The 16,183-nt window shown below is 38.8% G+C and overlaps 1 protein-coding gene across 1 annotated transcript in view; it reads right to left on the bottom strand.

Annotated features, from left to right (window-relative positions):
• Nucleotides 1-16,183, bottom strand: part of LOC136879169 (gamma-butyrobetaine dioxygenase) — a 193,428-nt gene that overhangs the window by 24,814 nt on the left and 152,431 nt on the right. The gene's annotated exons all lie outside the window — the stretch shown is intronic.

The following is a 16,183-nucleotide window of genomic DNA, read 5'->3' on the forward strand; positions in this document are numbered from 1 at the left end:
TATAATAAAGTATGAGGATATATTCTTTATTTATTCCTAAAAATTAGAATCCTTTTCTTAATCATCGTTATCCGGTTGATTAGAACAGCAGTTTGCCTTTTTCTACCGCCATGAGCACTAATGTGAGTCAGTGCACTGTTTCACTTAAGCCTTTACAACTACGTTCAGTGTGGACATTTTTCAAAAATTTTAAAAAGTGCCAGAGGATATTGAACCAAGGAACATTACAGAAAGAACTGTGTAAATAAGTTAATTTGAATCGAAAAGCAAATGAGTAAAGAAACAAGTTTTCCCAGAACTGCATTTAGGCCAGAAGCAATTTTCAAAATTTGTTTTCTTAGTTTGATAGACCTTCCTGGGTCCTTTAGCCCTTCAACATTCGGCACAATTGACAAAATTGCTTAATTTTACATTTTTTTTTAGAATGGGGACCCCGACTTTGTTTGCCGAGAAAGGTTTTCAACATGTAAAATGCCAGGCACTCAAATACGTGCATGAAATGAACAATCTGTGAAAGGCTGCCAGTTGAGAAAAATATTTTTTAAAATTATTTTTAGCGAAAGTTAATTTTAGGTTTGAGGATTTTGGAATGGCACGGGTCCCCTAGCTGAGTCTGGCATTGCTTCCACTTACTTGCATCAGGCACTTCAGCAACACTTCTTCTTTTCTGACTCCAATGGTGTTATGTTTTTGAGGCTTAGGGAGTCTTCCATTTTCACTCCCTATTGTCCTCTTTCCTTTCTTTTGCTGATACCTTCATTCTCTGAAGTATCATATCTCTTCCATTTTCCTTTTGGTTGCCCAGTTGTACTTCCTTTGAAAACAGCAATCAATGAATCAATCACTACTGATCTGTATTTAGCTTAGCTGATAGTGCGAGCCAATCTATTATACACAGGAGAGTTTTCCATCTATTCAATATAGAGTTGTATTTACAATGTTATTTACATTACGTGGGATTAGTTTCAACCCTACTCGGGGTCGTCATGAGCCATATTAAACATACACAATATTTGACGAAATCCTAAAACATGTTTCTAAGCAGTAAGAATCTTATCAATATATAATTTACAATATGAAGTGTGGTTGAATTAGGCAAGGGCTATGGCACTCAAAAAATGTTGCAAATGAAATTGAAATATCAGCTAAGCTACACGCACCGCAGCGCGAGGTCCAATTTGTTTTCCGCTATGAACTGAGAGTTCTACCAATTAATATCACCACGCGCAGTGTCTACTTTCTTCTCAAGAAGAATTCAGAAACTTCACATTCAGTCTGCACAATTCCAACAATCAACCATGCAGCCCTATCAACATGGCTTGGTTACTTAATACACCAAGTACCAAATTCTCCGCTTAAGCTGATACAGTGCATAGTCGACTCTTCTTCTAGAGAGTATCAACTACACATTTTGTTACTCAGCCATTGTACATACTTGTATATTTTTATATATGTGTCAGTTTACATTGTGTTCATTCTTAATATCATAGCACTCGGTCGACCAGGACCTACTGAATTCCATGAGTCTAAAATCATACTGAAATTTTTAACCTACAACACAGAGCATCTCATTTGTACCTTTATTCTAGACTTCTTAGCATGTTTAGTGTATTTGTATTATTTATTGCTCACCTATGTCACACATAATATTTCAATTTCATTTACAACATTTTGAGTGCCATAGCCCTTGCCTAATTCAACCACACTTCATATTGTAAATTATATATTCATAAGATTCTTACTGCTTATAAACACGTTTTAGGATTTCGTCAAATATTGTGTATGTTTAATATGGCTGATGATGACCCCGAGCAGGGTTGAAACTAGTCCCATGTAATGTAAATAACATTGTAAATACAACTTAGAATTGAATAGGTGGAAAACTCTCCTGTGTATAATTTATATGTTATCTCAGTTCAATACGGTCCAACAACATGAAGTTCATAACCCTTGAAAATATTATAAGGTTTAAGCGAGCCACAAAATAAATACAACTATTTTCAGTTGATTGTTGTTGACAATATGGGTAGTATAGTGGTGCCATCTATATCTAGTTTGACTGCCATTTCGTCTGTCGTCGCTAGCACGTGGTCAGGTGTGCTTTGCACATTTATGAAAGTTTTGTTTTCTTTGTGAGATAATTGTGAAACTTTATTTTAACAAATGCAGTGCGATATCATGGAAACGACTACATAGTTAAGCATGGAATGGCCCTTAATAGTCAAGCATTATAGTGCGGAGAACTCGTGAGTTTTACGAGAGGAAGAGGAAATTCGTATGCTTGTATAGCCGTCTCTCTGTTACTGCAGATCAAGTTATGGAACGCATGTCAAACATTAGGGCTTTCAAAGCGTACTGTTATTCAGACAGGTGTTTACCTCCAAGAACAGAAGGAAAAAGGGACTGGGGAACATTGCAGTAGCGGAAATACGGCTGATAGTAGGGACTTGTTTCACAGCACTCCGGGAAAGAAATGAATTAAGCCATCTCCTGTAACAGGAATTAATTCTTTCCAGGCTGATGCAGTACAAAGACACGTGTATGATTATTACAGCTCAAAGTCCCTTCTGCTATTGTTATGGACAATGCACTTTACTACTCCGTAATAATGGACAAGATCCCTACTTCGATCACTCGTAAAGAACTGTGAGCGGAATGCCTGAAGGAAAGAAATATACCAATGCATATGTGTAGGAATAAATTAATCGACGAGGTAGCAAAGGAACAAGGGCACGAGGTTATTAAGTTGCCGCCGTACCAATGTCACTTCAACCTCGTTGAGTTGGTACCGGTATGGTATGAGGTGAAGTAAAACAATACAAACGCACTAATAACAAGTCCTTCACAATTACTGAAGCGGAAGGACTGTTCCGGGAGAGTATTGCTAGAATAAATGCGGCTTTGTGGAGGAAGAAAGTTAGCCATCTCGCAACATTCATTAACTCGGCAGTGACATCAACAGCGACTGTCAGGAGTTGATGATCTGCCTAGACGACGACGATGGCGACGGTAGTGATAGCAGTGATCTGGAGGGTATCAAGCCTCTACCTGTATGAATCAAGTATGAAAATAAGGTTTCTGAATTTTCATAAATTTAATAGATCTTACTTGAAACCTTTTGTGTTAGCACCGGTGTATATTATTTTAACACTTATTGGTGTATTTAAAGTAAGATATTTGTCAGCCGATTTCTATTGGAATTAATGATTTTTCTTCTGTATTTAGTCTCGTTAAAAATTTGACATGATGAGAAAAATAGTTGATAGTCTCTGTAGTATTTTCCATATCTATGGTAGTGTTTTTTCTTGTTATTCAATTGTTTTATCCAGAGATTGTGTCTTCAACCTTCTCGCACCAGAACCGCACTAAATTTTTTATTACTCTATAACTGAAACCATGATTCTTTTTTGTGCCGAGTGATTGCGCAATGTGTTGTTGTGTGTAGAGTTGTGTTGAGACAGAAAGTTTTTAATAAACTTTTCTAATCAGTTATTGAGAGTTGTGCCCCAATTTATTTCTGATAGGTTATGGGCTCAGTGCGCCAGTAAGTCATGAGTAAAAATGGTATCAGTTGCAGATACGCCAAAGATTGAGAGACTTGGGCCGAAAAACTATGTGGTGTGGTGCAAGGGAGTGAAGGCTTTCCTAACAAGAAAGAACTGCTGGGCTGCCATCGATCCCGTTCACGATGATGATGATGATGATGAAGATTTAACTACAGACGAAGAGGACCTAAACGTCACTGCACTCAGTTACTTGATGGAGTTGGTAGAGGACTGTTACTTGAATTATGAAACCAGACATGAACGAGCAAAGAATGCTTGCAACAGACTTAATGCAATCCATTACAAGATCTCTCCTTTTCAATTTGTGAGTGCCATGGACAAATTGGCAAGCTGCATCAAAAAACATGATGAACCTGTTTTGGAATATCTGAATCGGGTTGAGCAATTACTGGAAAAACTGAGAAATCATGGATCCAACATCAGCCTACATGCTGAGAGGTTTGAAGCAAGAAAGTTACAAACACATTGCCCATGTGATGGAGTTAAATGAAGAAAAACTATTGTCAGAAAATGTGAAGAGTAAATTGCTGCTGGAAGAAGATAGACTAGAGGGAGAGAAGGATAACATGAGAAGAAAAATCAAGAATTGAGAAGGTATGTTATGAAGAACAAAGGAAAATTCCATGGTTTTGAGAAGAAATACAATTTTCCTGATGAAATATTCAGCTCTTCTGATAGATCCTGTCACTGCTGTGGTCAATTTGGGCATTTTGCAAGAGAGTGTCCAAAAGTAAGAGAAGCCAAGTCAAGAGGAAATGTAATTTGTTACACTTGTGGCAAGGAGGGACATCCTTCGTTTAAGTGTAGAAACTCTGAGGCTAGTACAAGTGACAATAGGGGCTCAGATAGGAATACCCGTGACAACAAGAAGCCACAAAGAGAATTCAAGAATAAAGTTGCCACTAATGAAGAGAAGAAAGAGCCAGAGACAGAAGAAAAGAAGATTGGAAATAGCACTGTGAATGTGAAATATGCTGTGCATTTGATGAGAGGACCTGAGGACAAAGAATGTAAACAGGATCAAAAGTCAAGTGTTGCAAACACTTGGATTGTGGACAATGGTTGTAACCACCACATTACACCTCACCATGAGTTGTTGGACGACTTTGCAAGAAATATGTCAGGTTCAGTACAGGTGGGAAAGAAAAGTGTCATATGTGATGTGAAAGCCAGTGGGTCCATAGTGCTGAAAATAAGTGATTAGTGTGGTGGATGGACTTTGAAACTAACCAAAGTGCTGGGGGTTCCAGATGCATCTGATAATATTTTGTCAGTGAGGCAACTTGAGAAAACTAATGTGCGTTTTGTGATAGACAATGGAAAGCTGACTGCTTATGACAAAGGGAATGGAGATGGAGAATTGTTAAGTGCGTATGCAAGGGAAGAAGATGACATGTATACCATCAAATATGATTGGTATGAACTAGAGAAGTCTGTCAAGATAGTCATGGTGAACAGGAATCTGTGTGTGCAGTTGCTTGCAAGATGGTAACAAGAGAAATATGGCATGACCGTTTTGGGCATGCTGAAAATTTGCCTGACAGTAATTTGATTGGCAAGCAAAAAGGTAGTGAGAAGTGTGAAGTGTGCATGAACGGCAAAGCTAAAAGGGTTCCTTTCCCAGATAGACTAGTGAAATCACCAGCTCCCTTAGATCTTGTTTACTCTGATGTTTGTTATGTAAAGCCTGAAACCTTGGGAAGGGAGAAATATTTCCTAACCTTGACAGATGGCTCTTCCAGATACAGTGAAGTGAGTGTGTTAAAGCACAAAAATGAGGCTTGTGAAAAAATAATTACATTCACAAAGAGAGCTGAGAATATTCAAGATAGAAAACTGAAAAGTGTTCAAATGGATGGGGGAGGAGAATATTGTAATAATGACTTGGAACAGTTGTTTGTTGACAGTGGCATTGTTCACAGGCTGTCTTTACCAGGGAACACCAGCAAATGGGAGTGGCAGAGAGGCTGAATCAACAGCTTCTGACTTTAGTTCGGTGCATGTTATTGAATGCAGGTATGCCTTTGAATTTTTGGGGCAAGGTGCTCTATACTGCCTGTTACATTAAGAATATGTGTAAGGCATCTGCTATTGAAAACAATGTACCCTATGAGTTGTGGTTTAACAAAAAATTGTCTGATGAGGAAATTTGTAGAAAGAGAGTATTTGGATGTCGTGCCGGGGCATATGAGGAACATAACAAAGCTGAGAAATTAGAGTCTAGAGCAAAGAAATGTGTCTTTTTGGGCTATCCTGACAATAAAAGAGGTTGTAGGCTGTGGGACTTGGAAAACAAATGTGTTGTTTTGTCCAGAAATGTAGTATCGGTATTTGAGGAGAGATGTTTCCCATGAAAACTAAGGAAGGACCTGCCACTGTGTTGTCTGTTAAGTCTTGAGAGAAACCATTGGTCATAGATTTAAGTTTGTTTGACTCTGATAATGAATCTGACTTGGTGCGCAGAATTGATGAGCAAGTAATAGATGAGCTAGATAGAAGTCCTGAAATCAGTGTGAATAATATCAAATCAAATCAAATCAAATCAAATCAAAATCTCTTTATTTGCAAATGAGGTGTCTACCGCGGTGGCAAATGGTACACTAAAATACATTATTGTCAAGCACTAAATATTAAATTAACAAGAGAACAAAATTTTCCTATAATACAATATTATACAATTTACGCTAACAATTTTTTCTATTAAACACACAGCTCATCCTTAGTAAATTTATATTGTTTACAAAATTCTACTAATAATATCTCCTGTACTACTTACAAATATAGTCAACTGATATACAGTATGTGGAATTACTTCAAATGATACTGTACAACTGGTATAAGATTAAAATTTACATTGCATTTATTTACTTTTTTTCTTTTTTTCCTTTAACCATTCTGGAACCTAAGTAGCATAACGACCTGCTGCGTCTTAACCAGAGCCCCTTTTGCCACCACTTTTCAGAGTTCCTGAAGGGCCTTCACAGCTACCGTAGCGGTCCCAGGGCCCTCGAAGTCCCCACTGTACTTCACCCCTACAGGCAGTCCCCTACTTTGGCTGTCCAAACTCTTAGACTAGGGGATGGAATTAATTTATTCACACACATTTTTATTTACATTAACCTGCACTGGTCAAATGCCCTCTAACATTTCATTTATTTTCTCTGTTGCTGTTTATTCTCTTCTTGAATATCTGTACAGATTTTGGAAAAGGATCAAACACTACCCCTGGTAAACTGTTCCACTCCTTTACACCCTTCCCAATGAATGAAAATTTACCCCAATCGCTTCTACTAAAATTTCTTCTAATTTTACATTTGTGGTCAGTCCTGCCGATATAATTATTTTCCAACTGAAGCCTCTCACGGATATCTCCCCATGCTGCTTCTCCTTTTTAGGCTCTATATAACCCTATAAGTCTAGTTTTCTCCCTTCTCTTACTTAAAGTTTCCCACCCTAGTTCCTTTAACATTTCTGATACACTACTCTTTCTCCTGAAATTCCCTGTCACAAACCTTGCTGCTTTCCTCTGCACACTGTCTATTTCTTTTATTAGGTATTCTTGGTGAGGATCCCAAACACTGTTTGCATATTCCAATAATGGACGAACCATACTGAGGTAACTTTTCTCTTTTAATTCTTTGTTGCATCCTTTAAGTAGCCTCATTATGACATGTAATGATCTGTATGCTTTCCCAACAATGTCATTCACATGACCCTTCCAGTGCAAATTACTTTCAAATTTTACACCTAAGTATTTGCACTTGCCATCTTTCGGGATAACTACCCCATCCAAAGTATATTCAAATTCAGTTTTAAAACTCCTGTTTGTAAATGTTGTAACAGTTGATTTGCCTCCATTAACCTTCATGTTATTCTCTTCAACCCATTGTTGGATACTTTGAAGGTCCCTTTGTAATACTGAACAATACTCAATGGTATTTATTTCCCTATAAACAATTATGTTATCTGCATACAGCCTTATTTTTGATGTTATATTATTCCCTAAATCATTTACGTATATTAAGAAAAGTAACGGACCGATTATACTACCCTGTGCAATTCCCTTCCAAACTTTCTCTTCCTGCGATACGTTATTTCCTACTTTGACTTTCTGAACCCTTGAATTTAGAAATGTTTTCACCCAACGTGTAACCCTTACGTCCAGTCCTATTCCCTCCAATTTCTTTAATAATATTCCATGTTCCACTCTATCAAAGGCTTTGGAAAGATCTATGGCTATGCAATCTAACTGGCCTCCTGAATCCAATTGATCTGATATGTCCTGCTGAAATCCCACCAGTTGTGCCTCATAAGAAAATTTCTTTCTAAATCCATACTGGCTCCTCATGAACCAATTTTTATCATCACATATCCCTCTGATGTACTTTGATATTAAACTCTCCAGTATTTTACAAACTATACTGGTCACGCTGATTGGTCTGTAGTTTTCTGGTTTCCTTTTATCACCCTTTCCTTTATAAATTGGTATTATTATAGATTCGTTCCATTCCTTTGGTATTACACCATTATTTATGACATAGTCAAAGAGAAATTTTAAATAAGGCACTATGTACCACCCCATTGTCTTTAACACCTCCCCAGTAATTTGATCACTTCCTGCTGCTTTTCCTTGCTGAAGCAGTTGGATTTATGTGAAAATATCTTCATTTGTGAATGAGAAGTTTCTTGTTTCCCTCTGTGTCTCTCCTTCTGTATCTTCTGTTTTGGTTTCCAACTCCTGACAATCATCTACTGAATATCTGAATTCCTTACTAAAGAGGTTTGCTTTCTCAGTATCTGTTAAATAGTGTTCAGGAATAGGAATTTGGATTCCTTTTCCTTTTTGATTCCTGATATATGAATACAGCTTTTTCCATTTCTCTTTGTGGTCATTACACTCCTGAAGAATGCCATTCATATAATTCTCTTTTGCTTCCTTTTTCACTCTATTCAGTTCCCTCATTAGCTGTTTTCTAGTTTCTCTACTCTCCCTACCTTCTTTGATTCTCCTGTTTACTATTCTACATTTTCTTTTTAATTTTCTTATTTCCCTTGTATAATAAACAGGGTCTGAGGTCATTTTACCCTTCTTAACAGGTACAAATCTCTCCTCTCCTTCCCAAATGATTCCTTTGAATTTAGCCCAAAGTGTATCCACATTACTCCCTTCACTTATCCAACAACTGAATTGTGATTTAAGGTAAGTCCCAAATTCATCAACTTTAGTTTTTCTGTACAATTTCTTGTCTTGTGTGACCCTCTTATTAAGCCTTTTTGGTACCAGTCCTACATCCATTATTACAGCCTTATGGTCACCTATTCCTTCAATTACCTCAGTTTTATCAACAATTTCCCATGGTTTAACCAAGAATACATCTAGTAAGTTATTGAGACAAGTTGGTACTTGTATTACTTGTGTAAATCCTCCCTCCCAAATTAACTTATTGGCCAGTTTCTGTTCATGGGCTTCACTTGTAGCTCCATTCCATTCAACTTCAGGCAAGTTTAGATCTCCCCCAATTATTACCACATCATTATTATTGTTTTTATGAGTATAATCTATTATTTTCTCAAATATTTCCACGTCCCTTTCCTCTCTTCCTGGCCTGTAAGTTCCTATAATTCCCACCTCCATCATATTATCACAAATTAATTTTATCCCTAATATTTAATCCCTTTCATCGGTAAACCATTCATGTGAACAATAAGTTTCCTTCACCAGAATAAACACCCCCCCTTATCTCCTCGGTCTCTACGATAGACTGTGTACCCTTCTGGAAATACTTCTCTGTTGCCCACCCCTTCTCTCAACTACGATTCCACTCCTATCACCACATCAGTCTCATAAGATTCCATTAAAGTACCGAATTTTAATTGTTTATTTACTACACTCTGACAGTTTACCAAGAGCAATCTCAGACCCCCTTCCTCCCTAAAACTTGACTGTTGCAATTGGTTAACTTGAAATTCCTTACTTTCCTGAGTTTCATTTTCTAGTTGGCTGAGCCAGCTTGAAGTACGGCTGGCTCTTTCTACTAGTTTTCCTGGTCAGTACTATAACTCAAGGGAGTTGCCTTTTTTACAGTACATATCTTAAGATTAATAAAATCTAGAACAATATTTGCTATCTTTTGTTTACCTGAATTGTTTAGATGAAGGCCATGCTTTGTGTAACAGTGTCTCTCGAAACTGCTGCTATCAATTACCTGTGTATTACGAAAATGTTTACAAATTTTAACCATATCTGTATTAACTTTGTCCAGTTCAATGTTCACACACGAGTCTCTAATCAAATCATGCCTGTGGGGCACGTTCACTACAAAGATGTTAGTGTGAGTCAGCTTACCTAGTGTACATTTAAGTTCAGAAATGACATTCTTAGCGTCGTTGTGAGCTACGTCGTTCGTCCTGCCGATGATCACTACTGCATCACGACTTCCGAGATTTCTTGCCGCCTGCTCCGTGTTTTCCAATACCTTCGTCATTGGGGGCCCAGGATAGATGACAGCCGATGCTGCAATATCTTTATTGTTCATTTTCTCCGCAATTCCCCTCGCCTGGCTATCACCAAATATGAGAATGTTCGACACTTTTGCCGGTGCACTGTGTGGGATTTTAGGCCTAACTTTGCCACTTCTCGTAACGGGTCTTGTGCTATACGTCTGACTGCTTCCCGTGCGGATACCTTGCGTATCGCTTACTTCCCTCAGGGCTGAAAATCTATTTTTAGTGTCAATTACAAAGTTGTGCTTATTTAACTGTCAATGCTGAAGTGCAGGAAGAACCCATAAATCCTCAACTACGTAGGTCACAGAGATTCAGAAACAGATGAGAGTGTGTAGGTTGCACTGGATGTAATTTGCATGTTGTGTCTGCTGTAACTGACAGTTTACCAAAGAGTGCCAAGGAAGCTTTGACTGGTCCTAAATATGAAAAATGGAAATCAGCAATGGAGAAGGAGCTAAGTAATTTTGAGAAAAATGAGTGTTGGGAATTGGTAGAAAGACCAAAAGGAAAGAATATTATTGGGACAAAATGGGTATTTAGAATCAAAGAAGGACTTGATTGTAATGAGAACATTTACAGGGCTAGGCTTGTAGCTTTAGGTTATAAGCAGGTAGAAGATGTTGATTATAATCATACTTACAGTCCTGTTTTGAGGCGTCAGACTGTCAGAATCTTGATTGCTCTTGCGGTTATCAAAGGCTGAAGTATTCAACATTATGATGTAGATGCAGCATTTCTAAAGAGTAACATTAAGGAGGAAGTGTTTGTGGAGCCACCAAGTGGTTTTGAAAGAAAAAGCATGTATGGTTTACACCAAAGTTCAAAGGACTGGAACATTTGTATTGATGGTGTCTTCAAGTCAATCGGTCTTAAAAGATCTTGTCAACCACGTGTGTACTTCGGTAAAAATATGTTAGTTGGAGTGTATGTTGATGAGGTGATAGCTATCAGTATTGTTGAAGTTTTGGAGTGGTTTAAGTCAGAGTTGTGTCGCTATCTAGACTTCAAAGATCTTGGGCAAATTAAGAGTTTTTTATCGATTTCTACGACTGTAACCAAAGATGCGGTGTATGTTGATCAATGCAAATACATTGATAATCTGATACATGATTATAACTTAGAAAATGCCAAAGGATGTGTTGCTCCGTTGGATGTAGCGGACAAGAGGATTTCAGGGGAGGCCAATAGTTGTAATCAGACTTTGTATCAAAAGGCTGTAGGCAATCTACTTTATACAGCCAACAATACAAGACCAGACATATCCTTTGCGGTCTGCAAGCTGAGCCAGTACTCTCAGAACCCTAGCATAAAAGATTGACAAAGAATAAAGAAGGTGTTTAGATATCTGAAGAAAACAAGAGGTGTGAAGTTATGCTACAAAACTAGTAATAGGTTTGTTCCAATACGATTCCGAATCGATTCTGAACTGTCTGCTCATGCGCAGTAACTCGACGTGCGTTCCAACATAAATGAGAATCAGTTCTGAACGGTTCTGAATTCCCAGCTTGCTGTTCCAAAACAATTCAGAACTGGTTCGTAACGGGTCCGAACCGGTGAAAACGATTTTCGGTCTAAAGTGAGAACTACACATTCTGGTCATGCGCACTAAAAGTTTTGTTCCAATAAGAGTTCAGAACGCAATATACGCACTTGGATGTGCACTGCACTTCCTCTGTAACCCTCATGGCCGAGATGAGTTAGATATGAACATACTTAGAAAAAAAGAATGAAAATGATTTAGGTACAGTAACTAAGAATTCAAGCTTAGGTTAGGCCTATAATATTGAAGCCGAAGTTACGAATAGTGGAAGCCTTCGCCTTTCACCATTCCAAGGGCCTTCATGGCCTGTACAGAGATGACTTTTCTATAATACTGAATATTTTAACTTGATTGCATAACATTTTTCTTCCCACGAGATTTTAATCCTAATGTAAACATATCGGTATAGGTACCTCCGTCCAGACAAGTATTGCGATTTGCTGAGCTCCAATAAATGTCTCATTTTTGGCCGGATTACGGTCACGCATCTGTGAGTTTGCATTCAGAAGTTAGTGGGTTTGAACCCCCACGGTAGGCAGCTCTGAAGATGGTTGTCCGTGGTCTCCCATTTTCACACCAGGCAAATGTTGTAATTTACTTTCATTAAGGTCAGGGCTGGTACTGGTACCTTTAAAAAAATAAAGAAATTCTGCCTTCTGTAAATCCTCGCATGTAAACTTGCCTTGTCCATTAATGTTCCCTGGAATGTCCTTCCTGGAACCTGTTTATGGAGGTCCCACCAAGATATGATCTCAGATCACTGGATTCAGGGTCCAGAGTGCTAACCTTTACACTATAGTCGCTTACCCAATCAACTATGTCTATGCCCACTTTCAAGCGCAAGATGCTCTGGTTATGTGGGTTGGACCCTGTCTTGAATTTTCTTTTTGAATTGCCCAGTTGTGATGCTGAGGGGATATTTTTCCAAAAGGGTATAATATTTATAGGAGGAATAGGGGAAGCAGGGGTGCTTGGGTTTTCTTATTAAATATAAATAATTTTGCAAGTCATTAAATATTAAAATGTAATAAAAATGAAATTTTATGTATTAGACTTCACATCAACAGCACAAAATTTTCTTGAGAGTAAGCTAGTGAAAGGGGGACAGTGTGGAGAAATATGTACAGCTATATTAAAACACAGAAGGGGGTAAAAAGTAAAATTCCAGACCTAAAATGGGAGACAGGAGAGCTCAGGATGTGTCCTTGCAGATAGGGAAAAGGGGAGATGTAAAATTAGTGAATGATTTAATACAGTATGGAGGCCTGGATAGGAGGCAGATGGGTCATTAACAGAACCTCAGAAAGTGGGGAGGGGTATAGGAGAGGGCAGTAAACTGGCGCCTTTACATTTTTGTAATTTTTGTGAACAATATACAAGAAGGATTGATCTTGCAAATTGTATATAGAAAAGTGAACTGTTTTATGAGTTTAAAATATTGCAGGAGGATCTGGACAAAATACATACAGTATCTAGACTCAGAAAAGTGGGATGAAAATTAATGCTGAAAGGAGTCAAGCAGAAACAAGACATGCAGGATAGTGCATAATTGCTAAATGGGGGGAGAAGGTGAATTTTGAAGATAATTATAGATAGATCAGGCAGTGGGGCTCACTGGGGAAGACATATAAGGTATGTAGTCAATAAAGCATTTAGGTCACTGCACATTACAATGCGGATATTAAAAGGAACAAGCAGGGGTATAAAAGAGAAGGCATATTTAATACCTGTAAGACCTCAACTGGAGTATGCTTCGCAGGTAAGGGATCCTTATCAAGAATTTTTGGTAAAAGAATTGGAGTGGGTACAGAGGAAAGCAGGTTAGTTATGTGATGGAGACCACAGAATGACCAGCAATGTTAGTATCGTGCTAAGAAAACTTGGGAGGAAAAGTTTGACAGAAAGGAGGTTGAGAGTATGTACCTGGGATATACAGGGGAAAGTGCTTGGGAGGATAATGGAAAGAGATTAAAGACTGAAGGTGTTTATGGAGGTAGGTTCGATCACGAGTTTAAAATAAGGTTACGCCAATGGCATAATAACCAGGGGAAATATTCATTTGTGGGAAAGGGGGGGGGGGGGAATGGAATAGCTGAGCAAAGGACACCTTCAATCATTTCCAAAAATATGTGCATTCATTCAAAAGTAGAATGAAGTCATAGCAGAAGTAAGTAAGAAAGTACCCCATTTGGAAAAAAAAATTTCTATTCTTATGTGTTTACACCATGATTAATTTCTGGTGGAAGGGATCACAGACTTATTGCTTATAACTTATATTTTCAGAACAAACAGTCCCTCAGTATGAAGATGATTCATTTTTATAACATTTTCGGGTCACTCGAGCAATTGCTGAGCAGTTTCAGCAAACTCCTCAGTTTAAAAGGCACTATGGGCAGTATGAAAAACTCTCAGTTCTAAGTCAGGTCAGCAGTGGTAATTTATAGTTGACTACGCTTTGTGCTTTCATTTCTCAACAAAATGCCTATACATGTATTTTATTCATCATTGGCATAATATACGACGTGTGTTCAAAAAAAGACCGAACTGTGGCTAGAAAAACTTTATTATGTAGCTTACATCATTTCACAGACTGTCCCCTTCAAAATAGTCCCCTGCACTATCAACAGCGTGTTGCCAACGTTTCTTCCACTTTTGGAATGCTTCCTGGAATGCACTTTCTTTGATGGTGCGAAGTTGCCTCGTCGCATTCTCCTTGATCTCTTCAATGTTTTGGAAACGATGTCCTTTCAAGGTGGTTTTCAATTTGGGGAATAAGAAAGTCTGCTGGAGCCAAGTCGGGAGAATAGGGTGGATGAGGCACAACAGGAATTTGATGTTTTGCCAGATAACTGCGGACCGAGAGAGAGGCATGTGCTGGCGCATTATCATGGTGCAACATCCAGGATTTGTTTTCCCACAGTTCAGGCCTCTTCCTGCGCACAGCATCTCTCAAATGCGTTAAAACATTCTGGTACAGTTCTTTGTTCACTGTCTGGCCTCGGGGTACAAACTCGTGATGGACAATGCCTTTCCAATCAAAAACCACAATCAGCATCACCTTGATGTTTGAACGACTCATTCGTGCTTTTTTCAGTTGAGGAGAACCTTTCCCCACCCACTGTGATGATTGCCTTTTGGTTTCGACATCGTAACCGTACACCCACGTCTCATCTCCAGTGATGATGTTCTTCAGGAAGTTGTCATCAGCATCTGCGTTAGCAAGCATTTCCTGACTGATGCTGACTCGGTTCTCTTTTTGATCGTCAGTCAGCAAACGAGGGACAAATTTAGCACTGACGCGCCGCATCTGAAGTTTTTCGGTTAAAATTGCATGACATGATCCTACGCTGATGCACACCTGATCAGCAACCTCTCGGACTGTCAAACAACGATTTCCACGAATCACTTCACGAACTCTCTCGACATGGCGGTCGTCTGTTGATGTGGAAGGTCGCCCAGGCCTAGGGTCTTCAGTGACAGACGTTCTACCGTCTTTGAAACGTTTAAACCACTCGAAGCATTGTGTACGACTCATGCATTCCTCCCCGTATGCTAGCTTCAACATTTCAAATGTTTCCACAAACGTTTTCCCAACTTTGAACCAGAACTTCACGCACACGCATTGTTCCTCAAGCTGTTTCATTATAGAATTCGACGAACGTGTGACACACGCAATCACTTCAGAGGCTCTAACTCAACTGATAATGCAGGCAATGGAATGCGGAAAGCAGCGGTCTGTTGTCAGAAGTTGCCGCTAGGCGCCGCCACAGTCACAACTCACTCCATGTTGCGGTTTGCGCGCAATTTACAAAGTTCGGTCTTTTTCTGAACACACTTCGTATATGCATTGCTAATTTCAGGTTCTCATATTTCTGTGGTTCATCGCGTATCAAATTGCAAGTTTCAGAGATGTTACTGACAGATTTGATGTTACCATCAGCTCTTTACATGGAGTGCTCCAAAGAGTTGTTCTATTTTTGAGCAATCTATCTATCTATCTATCTATCTATCCAAATAATCACCTGGCCTACAGAAGTTGAAAAAAGGGACAGTGAACTACATTTCAGAAAAAGAGGGTTTCTAGGTGTTACTGGGACCATCTATGGCTCTCACATAAAAATTGACAAACCAGGAAATTTTTTTTTTTTTGCTAGTTGCTTTACGTCGCACCAAGATAGATAGGTCTTACGGCGACGACGAGATAGGAAAGGCCTAGGAGTTGGAAGGAAGCGGCCGTGGCCTTATTTAAGGTACAGCCCCAGCACTTTCTTGGTGTGAAAATGGGAAACCACGGAATATCATCTTCAGGGCTGCCGACAGTGAGATTCGAATCCACTATCTCCCGGATCAAGCTCACAGCCACGTGCACCTGACCGCTCGACCAACTTGCCCAGTAACCAGGAAATGACCCGAATTCCTATATGAACAGGAAAGGCTTTTATTCTATACCTACAGTGTTTAAGTGATGCTGTATTGGAAGAGAATGGCATCGACATTATTGTGGAAAGGGCCTTGTCTCAACAGGAAATAGCGACGTTGAGGACATTTTTTTTTTTTATCTAAGAATTTC

The sequence above is a fragment of the Anabrus simplex genome, chromosome 8 (assembly GCF_040414725.1).
Source record: "Anabrus simplex isolate iqAnaSimp1 chromosome 8, ASM4041472v1, whole genome shotgun sequence".
NCBI classification, from domain to species: Eukaryota; Metazoa; Arthropoda; class Insecta; order Orthoptera; family Tettigoniidae; genus Anabrus; species Anabrus simplex.